The sequence below is a fragment of the Piliocolobus tephrosceles genome, chromosome 2, assembly GCF_002776525.5.
Source record: "Piliocolobus tephrosceles isolate RC106 chromosome 2, ASM277652v3, whole genome shotgun sequence".
In the NCBI taxonomy this organism is placed as follows: Eukaryota; Metazoa; Chordata; class Mammalia; order Primates; family Cercopithecidae; genus Piliocolobus; species Piliocolobus tephrosceles.
In genome coordinates, this window is record NC_045435.1 from 138,096,552 (window position 1) to 138,109,372 (window position 12,821).

Genomic DNA, 12,821 nt, shown 5'->3' on the forward strand with positions numbered 1-12,821 from the left:
CCTTCCTTCCTTCCTTCCTTCCTTCCTTCCTTCCTTCCTTCCTTCCTCCCTCTGTGTCACACCTTGGTAATTATCACAATATTTCAAGCTTTATTATTATTTTATCTGTGATGGTAATCTATGATCTATAATATTTGATGTTACTATTGTAATAGTTTTGTGGCACCATGAATAGCACCCATTTAAGACAGCAAACTGAATTGATAAAAGTATGTTCTGACTCTTTTCCTGACCAGACGTTTCCCTATCTCTTTCTTTCTCCTCAGGCCTCACCATTTCCTGAGATACAACAGGATTGAAATTAGGCCAATTAACAACCCTACAATGACCTCTAAGTGTTCAGGTGAAAGAAAGAATTGCCTGTCTTTCACTTGAAACCTGAAAACTGAATTGGTAAGTAGTTTAAACAAAAATAAATGATTTTGACTCATTAGATTATGATACCTATACCTACCAAATGCCCTCTATTTACATAAATATTGCATTAGCATTTACTATATCACTTCTAGGAGTATTAATCTATCAATCACACTGAATATCATCCCTACTATGCCTAGAAGGAATAATATTATCATTATTCATTATAAATACCCTCACAGCTTTAAATATACACTTCCTTCTAGCAAATATTAGCTAGAAATAATTAAGCTTAGTCTGAAAGACATGTCAAAGGTTGAGATAGTCTGAAAGCTAGGACTTTGTACCAGTTAGCCAAGCTGTTAATGCAAAAGAAAAATTCTTGATGAAAATTTAAAATGCAACTGCATTGAACACATGAATGATAAGAAAGCAAAACCACCTTATTGCTGATCTGGAGAAAGTTTTAGTGGTCTGGATAGAAGATCAAACTAGCTACATTTCTTAATGCCAAAGTCTAGTCCAGAGCAAGATCTTAACTCTATTCAATTCTACTAAGGAGAGGTGAGAGAAAGCTTCAGAAAAAAAGTTGGAAACTAGCAGAGTTTGTGTCATGAGGTTTAAGGAGAGAAGCTGTTTCCATAACATAAAACTGCAAAGTGAAGAAACATGTGCTGATGCAGAAGCTGCAGCAAGTTATCTAAAAGATCTAGCTAAGATAATTTACACTAAACAATAGATTTTTCAATATAGATGAAATATCCTTATTTTGGAAGAAGATGCCATCTAGAACTTTCCCAGTTAGAGAAGAGAAGTCAATGCCTGGCTTCAAAACTTCAAAGGACAGGCTGACTCTCTTGTTAGGTGCTAATGGAGTCGTGACTTTAAATTAAAGCCAATGCGACCAGGCTCGGTGGCACAAGCCTGTAATCCCAACACTTTGGGTGGCTGAGGTGGACAGATCACAACGTCAAGAGGTCGAGACCATCCTGGCCAACATTGTGAAACCCCGTCTCTATTAAAAGTACAAAAAATTAGCCAGGTGTGGTGGGGTGTGCCTGTAGTCCCAGCTACTCTGGAGGCTGAGGCAGGAGAATCGCTTGAACCCAGGAGGTAGAGGTTGCAGTGAGCTGAGATCATGCCACTTCACTCCAGCCTGGGTGACAAAGTAAGACTCCATCTAAAAAAAAAAAAAAAAAAAAAAAAAAAAAGATTTCTTTCAAAATATTACTTCTCATTAATTATGTACCTGGGTCACCCAAGAGCATTGATGGAAATGTACAAGAAGATTAATGTTGTTTTCAGGCCTGCTAACACAACATCCATTCTGCAGCCCATGGATCAAGAGTAATTTTACTTTCAAGTCTTACAATTTTAGAAATATATTTCATAATGCTATAGCTGTCATAGATAGTGATTCCTCTGATAGATCTTGGAAAATTACATTTAAACCCTTCTGGAACGAATTCACCATTCTAGATGCCATTAATAACATTTGTCATTTATGAGAGAAGATCAAAATATCCACATTAACAGGAGTTCGGAAGAAAGTGTTTAAACACTCATGGATGACTTTAAAGGGTTCAAGACTTCAGTGAAGGAAGTCACTACAGATGTGGTAAAAACAGCAAGAGAACTAGAAGTAGAAGTGGAACATGGGGCTGGGCATGGTGGCTCAGGCCTGTAATCTCAGTACTTTGGAAGGCAGAGGCAGGAGGATCACTTGAAGCTAGGAATTTGAGACAAGGCTGGTCAACTAAGTGAGACCCTGTTTATAAAAACAAACAAACAAACAAGAATAACAAAAAATGAGGCAGACATGTTGTCACTTGCTTATAGTCCTAGCAATTCAGCAGGCTGAGTTGAGAGGACTGCTTGAGCCCAGGAGTTTGAGGCTGTAGTGTGTTATGATCATGCCCCTGCACTCCAGCCTGAGCAACAGAGTGAGACTCTGTCTCTGAAAAAAAAGAAAAAAAAAAAAAAAAAGAAAGAAAGAAAAGAAAAGAAAAAAGAAAGAAGGAGGAGGAGGAGGAGAAGTGGTGGTAGTGGTGCACCCTAAAGATGTGACCAAATTGATGCAATCTCATGGTCAAACTTCAATGGATCAGGAGTTGTTTCTCATGGATAAACAAAGAAAGTGATTTATTAAGATGGAAATCTAGTGTTAAAAATGCTGTGAACATTGTTGAAATGACAACAGAAGATTTAGAATATTACATAAACTTAGTTGATAAAGTAGCAGCAGGGTTTGAGAAGATTGACTCCAGTTCTGAAAGAAGTTTTACTGTGGGTAAAATGCTATCAAACAGCATCTCAGGCTACAGATAAATCTTTTGTGGAAAGGAGTCAATTCATCTGCCAAACTTCACTGTTTTCTCATTTTAGGTAATTGTCACAACCACCCCAACCTGCAGCACCCGCCACCCTGATTACTCTGCACCCATCTACATCAACACAAGACCATTCACCAGTAAAAAGATTATTACTCTCTAAAGACTCAGAAAATTAGCACTTTTAGCAACAAAGTATATTTTAATCAATGAATCTACATGTTTTTAGGCACAATGCTATTGCTCACTTAATAAGTTACAGTATAGTGCACACGTAACTTTTATATGTACTGGGAAACCAAAATATTATTGGGATTCACTTTATTGTGATATTTGCTTTATTGCAGTAGTCTGAAACTGAACCCACAATATCTCTGAGATATGCTTATACATTGGTCATCCTTTACTCTTGAATCATACAGAGTTATATGATTTGTTCATATCCATTTCCTACCCCTCTGGAATCAACCAGCATAGGAACTGTGTTTTATTCAAAATAGGCTGGTACACTATAGCTACTAAATCCATTTAATTCCCTTTCATAAAATTCTATTCCTATTTTTCAATTAATCAGTGAATTGATGTGTCAGCCTAATATTCCTTCCTGCTAACAATGCACAGAATTTTGGAATTGGACCTTTACAAGTCATCTTGTTGTCCCCTTGCCCCCTTCCTCCCAGTTTACAGAGGAGAAGGATGAGTCCAAGATATTTTAAGAAATATAGTCAAGGTTATATTTCTGTATTATGGACTCAAATCGGATTCTACTGCCATTTATCAGTTAATTAATTCAACAAACATTTGTTGAGCTTATGTGTGACATACAGTATTAGGCTAGAGATATAACAATGAACAAAACTACGTTCTGGATTTCATAAAGTTGATGCTCTGGTGTGGGGAAATGGAAATTAATTAGTAAACAAATCAATTAGTTATCCAGTTAAATAACGAGAAGAAAATAATGCTCTATTTTGTCTTGCTACTCATGTATGTAGTTAACTAGGAAAATGCAAAGATATATTTTAAATATGTACTCAGCCTCGAGGTTTTCAGAGGTGGAGTATATCTGTGATGCACATCCAAGACTGAGCACAAATTTCCCAGGGTTACTGGCTTCCACTTTCTGTGGGAGCATATATACACATCTGTGATTTCTGTCCTCTCCCAGGAAATCCTGGGTTGCTAACAAGCACTTACAAAAGACAGAGAAAGGTACCAGCCATACAGTGTTGTTCAGCTTCCTTCTTGTGCCCTTTCCTAATCCCCATCAAACAACAGCTGAGATCATGGAAGAGGCAAGTAGAGAAGTACTTCCTATGATAACACACATGAAGCCTAGGGAATCTGATGGGGTCTGGTAATAGCAAAACTAAAAATGCCCATGTCAGCAAACAACCTACAGCTTCAAAAAATAGTACTGATGGGTTGAGAATGGGAATCATAGAGTTATGGTACCATAACACACACACGTTTTAAAGGGAGGCCTGCAAGAAAGAAATTGAATTTGTTTGATTATTTCTCCCAACCCTTTAGCAAATTGTTTTGTCCTGTGTCCTACTCTTTATCACCTGTGGATAGCTGTGTACCGGGCACATGACCATGTGTACATTCACAAAATGAATCTCCTACGCTTGACGATTCAAGACAGTCAAAGATCTCTTCAGAGACCAGCAGAGCTTGATAGGTCCATGATTCACTTATGGTCTCAAATTGTTATAAAGTTATGTGCCTGAAAGTCCATTTACATTCATGATTCAAGGTCCATACCATGTGTGGTTGGTTGGTTTGTTTGTCTGTTTGTTTGTTTGTTTGTTTGAGATGGAGTCTTGCTCTGTCGCCCAGACTGGAGTGCAGTGACGCGATCTCGGCTCACTGCAAGCTCAGCCTCCGGGTTCAGGCCATTCTCCTGCCTCAGCCTCCTGAGTAGCTGGGACTATAGGCGCCCGCCATCACGCCCGGCTAATTTTTTGTATTTTTAGTAGAGACAGGGTTTCACTGTGTTAGCCAGGATGGTCTCAATCTCCTGACCTGGTGATCTGCCCGCCTGGGCCTCCCAAAGTGCTGGGATTACAGGTGTGAGCCACCGCGCCCAGCCATCATGTGGTTTTAAGATGCTTCCCTGTAGAGAGAGCTAAGGAGCAACTGAGAGGAATTGCGTCAGTAGGAACAGTCCATCAACAAAATCTCAGGGTCCAATGGTGTATTAGGTTGTTTATGCATTACTGTAAATAAATACCTGAGGCTGGGCAATTTATAAGAAAAGAGGTTTAATTGGCTCACGGTCTTGCAGGCTGCACCAGCATAGCTCTAGCAACTGCTTCTGGTGAGGGACTCAGGACACTTACAATCATGGCAGAAGACAAAGGGGAAGCAGGCATGTCCCATGGCAAGAATAGGAGCAAGAGAGTGAGGAGGCAGATGCCTTCTAACCAATCCGATTTTATGTGAACTTAGAGTGAGAACTCATTTGTTATTGTTAGGATAGCACCAAGTGATTCATGAGAGATCCACTTCCATGACCCAAACACCTCCCACCAAGCTCCACCTTCAGCATTGGGAATTACATTTCAACATGAGATGTGGAGGAGACAAACATCCAAACTGTATCAAATGGGATTCCACATTCACTAGGAAGGACCAAAGAATGACCATACATCTCTGAACAAGCATGTAAGTCACATCAGTGAAACGAAGCTTCATAGAATGCAATGTGCGCACGATTCTCATCTGATTACCAGCTTAGTTGAAGATACAACTGGCTAAAAGAGAGTTGGAGTTGACCATGTTTATAATGAGTCAAAATTGTTTTTATTAAGCTCTTCAAAATGGAATACATTTCTTAATTTAAGACCAGTCATCATTATCCATCTTAAATTAGAGAGGATATTGTTTGGAGAAATAGATGCTATATAAAATTACTTTTTTAGCAATAGAAAATGTGACATGCTTTTTTATTATTCACTGATTTCATAATTCACTTAATAAATATTAAATAAACCCAAATTATCATCTAAGAATCATTCAGGTTCTAAGTATACAGAAGTGAAAAAAAAATTACAGAGAGTCTTAACTTCCCCAAAAGCTAACATTCTAACATTCTAGGTGGAATTATGTAGCTTACTAGGTTTCTCCTTTTTTTTTTTTTTTTTTTTTGAGATGGAGTCTCACTCCGTCACCCAGGCTGAAGTGCAGTGGTGCAATCTTGGCTCATTGCAACTTCCACTTCCCGGGTTCAAGCAATTCTCTTGCCTCCTAAGTAACTGGGATTACAGGTGTACACCACCACACTCAGCTAATTTTTTTGTATTTTTAATAGAGACAGGGTTTCACCACATTGGCCAGACTGCTCTTGAACTCCTGACCTCAAGTGATCTACCCCCTTGACCTCCCAAAGTGCTGGGATTACAGGCATGAGCCACCACACCCAGCCAGCTTTTCCTTTCAGGAAGTTCAATTATAGTTCATTTTGAGTCTTAACTTGGATGTCATGCCCATGCTCTACCAAAAGTTTAATGTTCCTTTTACTACTTTTCTTTATTGCTTTGCTTTGGTTCCGTTTATCCATATGTTTTGTTTTATCTGTGATTAAGTGAACTCAAATCTATTTTTGTTAAAACTGGAAGTTGTTGAGGTATAAACGATTATTTAATTAAGGAGTAAATAATTAAGAGAAAAATAAACAGCATTTTTGCTCCCTCTTTTCCCGTTTCATTTGGCCAGGCTTTGATTCTCCTGTAAGATCTCAGCTGCTATCAAATCCTGGCCCGGTCACTTATTAAGTGTTTGTGGCAAATACTTAAAATTCTGTAGAATTCTTTAAACTTTTAATCAGAAATGATAAAATCAAGTTGTAGGTTTGTGGGAACAAGATGTAATGTTCCACAAGCACTTAGAACAGTACTTGGCATCATTGGTGTTTTATCAATGTCTGTTCTATTTAACTCCCTCTTTCTCTATCCTATTTTAGTGAGCAATAGTTACTACAAAAGGGAGATAAAAAATATGCAGTGATGCTCACATGTAGCAAGCCAAAGTGGGCTTTCTATCATAAGAGCCTTTGAGTATGCTGATGATCGTGTAAGAAGATATTTTGAGTTTCACAATATTTTGAGTCTCTAAACCCACCATTTAAAGTAGTAGGTTGCCTGTACATTTTTACAATTATTAAGACCTCTATTTAATTGGTCTTAAACTGAGTATATATTGCATATATGTTGCATTTATTGACAATTTACAATAAGCCAGTGGCTATGGGTTCACATGCCCATAGCTCATTGGATTCTCAGGAGAAATCTCTGGGGTAGGTGTTATTATTCCCATGATGCAAAGAAAGTACTTCGCCCAGGGTTCCACGGCTGTGTATCTGGTGGCACTATGGTCAAAATTCGAGGTTTAGTGCCAGTGACTACCTTCTTAGCTGCTAACTAGTGCCACTAGTACTAGTACCAAACCGAGGCAAATATATTGAAACTGTGTTTGCTTAAGCTTCTGACAAATATGTTGCTTATTTGGGTTAGGTTACAGATTAAGAAGAAATACAACCACAGCTTCTACTGGGAGTTCCAGCCGTGTTTGAATTCATTCAGGTCTTCCCCACAGCTACATCCAGACCTCCATTTAGAAGTGAGCCTAAACTGCTCATGGAAGTTACTCTACCCATTGTTAGGCAATCCTGGCTTAAGAGTCATGCCGGCATTACAGATTAAGTGAGGAGGTTAAGTACAGTTCTTAGAAACATTTTGGTAAAATGAATCCTGTTTGAGATATATGTTTAATATGCACTAATTGACTGAATAATCATAACTCTGGTCTTGTCACCTTGAGGAGTGCTTGGGAGAGTGGTAGTATTTATTTATTTATTTATTGTTGGTTTCTGAAAGCTCTTCTTCACACAGGACTTCATCAGCATCCCTGGAGATGACAATCAGTTATTGAGAGTCCTTCTGTTTCCCCTCATATCACCCTTCACCCAGCCAAAATAAATCAAAATAAGGGACTTTTCAATCCTCTCAAATAGTCCCTCACCATTAATGTAGAAAATATTTTCTCCTGATAATTCTTTTTTATTTTTCAAAAAAAAAAATTCTTTTTTATTTTTCAAAAAAAAAAATTCTTTTTTATTTTTCAAAAGAAAAAATTCTTTTTTATTTTTCAAACAAAAATTCTTTTTTATTTTTCAAAAAAAAATCTTTTTTATTTTTCAAAAAAAAATTCTTTTTTATTTTTCAAAAAAAAAATTCTTTTTTATTTTTTATTTTCTTAAGGGATTTAAAAAATAATTTGCCTTCCATGTGACAGTAGAAAGTTTTTTTTTTTCAGAGAAAACTTTGTAGATGGCCTGAAATTCCCCTGGGCCCCCCTCAGACAGATGGATGGTGAAATCAAGCCCCATCTGCATCTGGGGCTTAGCATAGTGCTTGGTGCAAACAAGAGGCTCCAAAAAGTAGCTGTTGGATGGGTGAGAATGTTGAATGTGCCTTGAAGGAGGAGAAGAGTTTGTCCTCAAACATCAATGTGAGGCTAGTGCTTCTCTCGCTGCTTCTTTCTGATCTAAGTTTATGGTAAATCAGCGGAGCAATGTGGCCAATACTGAAATCTGCTCAATCTTATCAACTGTTCACAACAAATGAGGCTCTTGCATCTCTTCCTAGGAAGGAAATTGTCTTCAACACACCACAAAACAAATAAAAAACAAACAATAAGTAAGTGTCTCTGATGCTAATAAGCCCTTCTTTGTGTTTTATCAAAAAAGTGAACCTGAAATCTAATCTTATTAAAAATATATTTTAAAAACATTTATTTTCTATTTTTTTAAATTTTGATTTTAAGTTCAGGGGTACAAATGCATAGGTAAACTTGTGTCATGGAGGTTTGTTGCATCATCCAGGTTTTAAACCTAGTACCCATTAGTTATTTTCCTGATCCTCTCCCTCCTCCCACCCTCCACCCCACAAAAGTCCCCAGTATGTGTTGTTCCCTTCTATGTGTCCATGTGTTCTCATCATTTAACTCCCACTTATAAATGAGAGCATGCAGCATTTGGTTTTCTGTTCCTGTGTTAGTTTGCTAAGGATAATAGCCTCCAGGTTCACCATGGAATACTATGCAGCCATAAACGAGAATGAGATCACATCCTTTGCATGAATAAAAAATTAGTATTTACTGAACATTTGCCCTGTGCAAGTGTTTTACTGGATCTTTATATTGATTATTTTATTTAACCTTCAATTTCATCTCCAGAAAGCTTTTTTGATCACTTAATCTAAAGTAGACTGCATCTTATTCTTTTTCATCAAATCCTATTGTTTTCCTTTATAGAATTATCAAAATATATAACTTTATTTACAGAACATTTAATTATCAATTGTCTTCCACCCTAACACTAAGCTTCACAATCCAGGGATCATAACAATTTTGTTTGTTATTGTATTTTCAGGGCCTCACATTTTGCCATGTTCATGGTAGAGATTGAATAAATATTTGTTGAGCAAAGGAATAAATTACAGCATAGAGGGGTAGTTTCACACAAGTCATTTTCCTAAGTACTGTCTATTTTTTTTTTAATTGCCTTATCTATTCTATAAAATAATTAGGGCTGCTAACAAAAATAGCTATACTCCACTCCAGAAGTCTTCATTGCAGAGTTTAGGATGTACTAAAGCAAGGTCAAAGTAAATCAGTGATGTTGACCTATATTTGTGATGATAATGATGGTGATAAATATTGCTATGGCAAATATTTACTGAATACTTAACATGTGGTTGCTCTATTTTAAAGGCTTTACATATATGACGTTATTTAACTTAATAATCCTATGAGGTAGATGCCTTCATTGTTCTTATTATATAGATGAGAATGCTGAGTCAAAGAGAGGGTAAGTCACTTGCTGCAGGTCATAGAGCTAGTATATGGTACAGAGGGGACTGCGATCTAGGTAGTCTGGCTCTGGAGTTCATGATGTCTTTTTTTAAGATCAGCCGAAGATGCAACAATATGTGCACATTTTGGTAGATGACAAGACTAGAAAATTCAGTGAGTTTCAGAGGATTAAGCCAAAGAATGAAGGACACTGCATTTCAAAGTAAGAACTTCATACAGAACATGGACAACAATGAGACATATTTGAACTCCTTTGCTAGGAGGTGAAATGCAATTTGGATTAGTACCTATTTTTTGATAACTGGAATTGAGACGATAAAAAATGAATGATAATTATGGACTGACGCAGGGAACCAATGTTTGGATACTGGTTTTTATCTACTTTCTCTCCTTTTCAACCCTCTGTCGCTTTTAGATAGGAAAAGATTAGAAACACAAAAAGACATCATAGTGTTACATAGTGAACAGTTGTGATTTTATGAAAATGAATTCTGGTCCCATGTACCTATGTTTTTATTTTAATAAATGATTTAAAGGTGAAGATCATAGATGTTTCTGGTTAACCTAAAAACATTTGATAAACTACAATATAATTTAAAAAGGAAATTTGGAGATTAAGATTTGTCATTATATTTCATTAAAAAAATGGTCATTTTAGAAAAATAAGTAAGTTGGTAATAATGATTAAATGTAAGGATAACCATTATATGACAGTGGCAATTCAAGTTATTTTTTATTTTATGCTCATGAAGTTGCAATACAAATGCAAAATCTATTGACAGATATTGTCACTGCTTTGTTGTTGGAAATCTCTACTGAGATATCCACAAACTAGCTTTTAGTGAACACTGCCAGGATGTTCTACAAGAGGAAGAGGTCCTGTCTTGGACATAGCTGAATACGATAAAGTTTAGGGACAGAAGAGAGTTTTAGTCACTTAATGATGGGTTCAACCACACTATGTGTAAGGTAACAAAATCCTCTACTCCTAATGATAAACAGTAAAATCTATTCCTTATACACTGGTTCGAGTTCAAAGCCATCTTTCAAAAAGGAATTTTTTAGAAGGAAAGAAAAATAGATGAAAAAAAAAAAAAAAAAAAAAACACTGAGAAGCTATTTGAATAACAAATACCAGCTAAAGCACATCACTATTTGTTCTTTTTATCATTTGCTGTTGTTGTTTTTTAATGACATCCTGAAACTCCAAAGTTGATAGATAAGAGGCTTTTAAGTGTCATTTCAACATATTTGGTCAGTTACTTTCATTGTGGAACATGGAATTTCTATTAAAACAGCAATACATAAAAAATAGGATTGACTGCAAGGCTTTAAGATGAGATCAATGCAGGAAATGGAAATGCATTTCTATGAGGCCGCATTTACATAATACTTATCTTCTAAAGAAATCAATGTTATTCACCTGTTCACCCCACTTATGCATGAGAGCCTCTTTAAAAAACAAAAACAAAAACAAAAATAAACGGACTTCTAAAAGCAAGATGTGTTACAAGACTTCTTAAACCTACTGGTATAGAGGAATAGGTGCACCTTCTATCAGGGTTGAGATATGAGGGTTTACTCTGATTTCCTTGCCCATCTCCCACCAAATCTAACACTCAAGGCAGGGGAGAAGCTGAAGCTAAACAAATAGAATGGGTCTGCAGAGTACAGTATCAGGGGACATTCACCAAAAAGAATTAAAAACTTTGAAATGCAAATGTAAATCAAATTTGTATTTTAAAGATCATGCTATCTGGGAAATTGTTTTCAATATCAAAGTATGAATACTTTTCTATTGAAACTTAAAAAATCTCAGTATTTTAAACTTCAAAATCCCTATAACTGACTCAAAAAGCAAGAAAATGAGGGCAGACACAAAAAAGGAGTCTTTTTGAAAATTAACACATTTTCCTGAATGTTTAGTCTCTTCCTGTAAAACACTTAGTAAATCACAATACCAGAGAAATGAAAGGTGGAGGGAGTATTGGCTGGGTCATTTTAGAGAATCTCTGATATCTGTGTAGACTTAGTCCCAAGAGCATACTTCTGAGAGCGTTGATATTCACAGAAAACCATCAAGACAGGATATTCTAATGACTATACAAGGTCTATGGTTACAGATTACTCATGTATGAATCATGCTCTTTGAAAATTCATAGTATCGAACCACACAAAATATATTAATACCATCTACACTAAGTGAAAATGAATTGTGTAACCAAATACTCATAATGGCTTGCTATACTTTACAAAAGATGCCTCACAAAATTGAGTGCTACCATGTGAGTGCTAAATATGAGATCTAATCTTTATAGTGCAATTATATCTTGTTTTAATATAACGTTTTAAATTTCCCATACTACTTTTTTTACCTATATTTTAGAATAGATTTTTAAAGTAGTGCTTGAAATACTGAGCAAAAATATTTTCTCTGTCAGTGCGGAAGAGAGCTGTATTTACTTCTGTAAAATGTGTTTACCATCAAAGAAAAATGGAAAGGGATCTCCAGATGTTTGGATTGTCTTAGATAAAATCACCTGTAAACATTCAAAAAGTTATCAGATAATGTAACACTTCTGTCTTTAAGATTTTGAGTTGTGAGAGATAGAACATTGATAGCAACGCCTGTGAAGTGGAAGTGATTTAAGCCACACTTCTGGGGTAGTAAGAAACCATTTTAGAACATCTGGCTATAATTTGAAATGGCTGCCAGATGATGTCATAGTCATAGTTTTCCTTTGGTTACAAGCATTCAAAGTTGAAAGTGTCCTCCAGAAAATATTTTCCTCTCACTTCGAATTATGGATGCACAAATCATAAAATGCCCATATATGCAGGGGGCAGGTAAAATATAACTAAAGTCGTTATAAAATAGATAAGCAAAAAAGCCAGAAATATTATTTAAAAGAAGACGAATGATGGGTGGTGGTGGAAATAACTTCCTCAAATATTCAAACATAATGTAAAATACTGATTATCAAAGATAATAACATGTGATTTGACTAGTAGGTCAATTAAGACAATTGAAATTTCAGGGAAATAAAAAATATACATGGTGATTTCACAGAAGAAAATGTAACATTTGGATTCCATGCAAAGAATGTATTATTCAATAGTAGAACAACTGACTAACCATGAGGAAATTTTAAAAATTTAAATTAAAGCTGGTTTCTCCATCTTACAACTAATGCTAAAATAAATTCTAGATGGCTTAAAAATTAGAGGAAAAATCAGTTACATTTTAATATTCTC

General features: G+C 35.9%; 1 protein-coding gene across 6 annotated transcripts in view; it reads right to left on the reverse strand.

Moving 5' to 3' along the window:
* Positions 1 to 12,821, reverse strand: part of RBMS3 (RNA binding motif single stranded interacting protein 3) — a 750,151-nt gene that overhangs the window by 224,994 nt on the left and 512,336 nt on the right. The window lies entirely within an intron of this gene.